This window comes from Haliotis asinina, chromosome 4, assembly GCF_037392515.1.
Source record: "Haliotis asinina isolate JCU_RB_2024 chromosome 4, JCU_Hal_asi_v2, whole genome shotgun sequence".
Taxonomy (NCBI): domain Eukaryota; kingdom Metazoa; phylum Mollusca; class Gastropoda; order Lepetellida; family Haliotidae; genus Haliotis; species Haliotis asinina.
Window position 1 is genome coordinate 30,666,321 of NC_090283.1, and position 3,996 is coordinate 30,670,316.

The following is a 3,996-nucleotide window of genomic DNA, read 5'->3' on the forward strand; positions in this document are numbered from 1 at the left end:
TGACTGGGAAACCTAATTTTATTATTGCTGTCATCAGAACTGTAATGTTTAACTACCATTAATGTAGAAAATTGGACTGACCTGCACAACCAGCGTCACTCACCGTCAGACTTGAGTTCCTAATTTACTGCAATATGTATTACAATACGTATACCCGAATCGCAAAGTAAAGGATAATATTGCTTGTTGCGACCATTGAATTATATCGAGATATCGAAACTGGAATATCGAGACATCCGTGTCGAGTTAAAAGAGCTTGTGACCGACAGGCTATGTCGAGACAACCGAGATATCGAGTTATCCGACACAACGGTGCTTGACTGCATATTACAATGCAGTTTACTTGCCAATACACATCCCTAGCGCACAGATATGTAACGAAGTTTACTGAATTGTTTCTATCTCAATTCTCCTGTGCTGTGTTCTGTCTATAAATCATTTAGAATACCCACAGCAATATTTCCATAAGGTCATTTAATCTACTAATAGCAAAATTTCAACGGTGACATTCGGACAACGTGTGACAAACTCAATGAGACCTCAACACTGATCAACAATACAATGTAGTGTACAGATTTCCGAATCACTTTTCGGAGAAACCTTGTTAGCAGTTTAAGCTGGTAATGTTGCGGTATGTGTCACTTGACATTTGTGGCGATTCCTGTCATGAGGTATGGTGTGAATTCCAGTCTTAAGACGGGATTGTGAAGCGTCCAGTATATTTCGTGCAACAGTTAAAACAGAAAAAATTGCCAAATTGTCAAATTGTCTTTCTTCTATAAAGGCACTTACCAAAAAAAAGCTTAAATTTGACGGCTTTACTGACATAGAGGTGACTATATATTGTTTCATATATGACCGATAGAGACAATATATTTGTGTGTTTATGCATAAGTAGCAGCCATAATACTTTCGAGGTAAATCAGTCTGAAGCCAAACGCCTTTTCCATATGTACAAACCCCGTCAGCAAGTTGCCAAGTTAAGGATGTCATCTGTGAGACTTATTTTAATAATATTCAGGCAATATCACGATTTGGGACTCCAGTAATTTACTTCACACAATGTACCCATGTGGAGAGTCGAACTCGGGTTTTCGACGCAGTAACAATTAGACTACCCAATATGTATACAGGTATACGATCAAAGCAAAACAGTTTCTGAATATGCTGTACGCTGTTCTTGACAGTGACAGTTCAAAGAATTCAGCGGAAAAGGGGTCAGCGTCCGTGTAAAGTGTCGCTGGTTCTCCTTGTTGTGTCCGTGTAATATGTCGCGGGTTCTCCTTGTTGTGTCCGTGTAATGTGTCTCTGATTCTCTTTGTTGTGTCCGTGTAATGTGGTGCATTTTCTCCTTGTTATGTATATTACCTACAATTGTGGCGGCTGTTAAATACCTGCTGGTTTTGAATCATCACCGAGACTCTCATTTCCCCTCCTGAAAATGCTGACGTCCTCTTAACAATGCCAAATGAGTTTAGTATAATCATTACACAGTTTTACAAATCTCCGTTAATGATACCTGCATCACTTATGTCCATATTTTCTCCACAGCCTGGCAAATAACTCATCCAGGTCTAATGACAACACACAGAAAACGAATCAGGCCTTCCAGCCTCTTAATTATTACTTGCTAATTCGTCCCCATGCCCAGATCAACATCACCATCCCTTCACGGGGGTGGGACCTGGGGCAGAATTGCATTTCCAGCACCCCTGCTTGTCGGAAAAGGCAACTGTTTGAGCAACTGCCGTCCTTCTTGAGTCTCAATGGCGAATACGGGACAGAGGTGCTGGTTCAAAGACGTAAAGGGAGGTGGTTAAAGTGTTCGCTCTTCTGAGTTCCATTCCCAACATGGGTACAACGTGTGAAGCCCATTTCTGATGTTCTCCGCCATTTGTACTGCTGGAATATTGCAAAGGCAGCGTAAAACTTTACTAACTTACTGAAGGGCGTATGAACGTAGACATAGCTCTGTATTACCTAAAGTCTCTCCAGCAGCACCAGGCTGTAGATTATTGAAACTGAGGAATGAATACAAGTTTTCAAGGATGTCCACGGGGACGTGAAGAATTTCACTCCGCTTCATGATGGTTCACTTCTTGTGGAATGTGCATGGATGCAACAGTATGTTTCATTGTCGGGATGACAGCAGTTCTTTAACACTCGGGTTGTTGTCCTAATGCACACAAACTTCGTCCCAGACTCGTCTCTATCCTGGAATATGTGATGAAGGAAGAATAATGAATGAACGCAAACATCAACGAGTAACAGTTGTTACAGGGTTTTATACTGAGACAAGACAGACATATTGTCAAAAGAAATGCATGCCCTTGTATCGTTTCTCCTCTCATCGTTCCTTAAATCCATTCCAGAATATGGACCAGAATACCCTTTCGTTCAGACTCTGGCTAAGTGAGAGAAATATACATACACTAAACGCAAAGAGATTACCACCCTACCCTTAGGAATTACTTCGAAATTATCAAAGATATGCTAGAAGGTATTAGTTTACAAGAAAGCTTAACAACACAGCTTTATCCAGTTACGAAGGGCGATTTTCGAGTGCATTTAAATTTAGGTGAAATACCTCTTTTCCCATAAGATGTAAATTGTCCTATTTTCGACCATCCCCAAAAACAGTAATCTATTTAGATGTCCAAAAGAAGGGTTGAAACATAATTCTGCCTTGAGACACAGCTAAACCATTAACAGTCACCTTTTTCAACTAATAACGCACATGAACTTTGACATGTACGCGTTCTTGCCTATGCTGGGAACTGGGTTAGCCCAGGTTGGTCGAGGTTGTCCTGTTCTTATACCCGTGTACGTAGCAAGTTGATGACCAGTGTAGTGTTGTAACAACTTACTTAAAGGTCACATGCAACGTAAAACACAACTTTGCAGATTCTGGTACCTTCCGGTATGCACTTACCGAAACAAATCATAAAAAATGCCAATTCAACCTATAAAGTTGAAAAAAACGCAATGGAAAAAAGCCCGCGAAATCGGAGTTCAAACGTTTCACTAAATTCCCCCCAGTGCTGGGGGGAAAACTGGTTTCAACAGCTGTGCTGCGCTGCGTCCATGACGCATGCGCAGTGAATAGGTTCGCAGAGCTTGAAACAGTATGCATGCCCAGCGTCTGAGGTCATGAGCAGTAGTCTAATCTTGGTTGTGTACACAAACAAGTAAATAATCTACTCGTTACGTAAAACAACTTGTTGATTGTGGCAGGGAGCCTATATAGAGAGGGGAGGGGAAACTCCTCGAAAAACCGCTGAACGTATGTCTCGCTTTGTCACGTGACCAGTGGAGACAATATGGCGGCAGCTTAGTATTTAAGATTGAGCTCGGTTCATTTTCAACAGCTGATTACATTCGCTGAGTGTTGTGACAACTCGGAACCTACACGTAGAACATAAGTCACCTGTTCTGTTACTTCAGTTCTAGTCACATATTTGTAATTAGTGTCAGTATAAGAAAATATGTTTGTAGTAAAGTCGGCATCTTGTAACTCTCTGGCTTCAATTATCGGTACACAGCGAAGATTGACTGAGTTTCGTCAATAAAAGCTTCTTTCACACATTCCTTTATGTTTTAGCAGGGAAATATACCTTTAGTTGAAAGGTGTCTGCAAGCAATAGTGATAGTTTTGTGACTTAAAAACATGTTGGGGTTTAATTGGGGTGTGTGAAAAATGTGGCAGATCGCCGATCTGATCTGATGCGCCATTGAAATACTACACGCCGTTGTTTGAAGTGTGTCTAGATATTGCTCAACACCGTCTTTCACATACACCTTTAATTTTTATGAGGGGAATTTACCATCAGGCGAAAGGTGTTTGCAGGTAATAGTGATAGTTTCATAATCTAAAATAAATTGTTAGGACGTACTTGAGGTGTGTGAAATATGTGCCATCTCGCCGACCTGATCCGATCCGCCATTGAAATATTGCACGGCGTTGTTTGAGTGCTTTTGTTTCAGCTTCAAAAACTT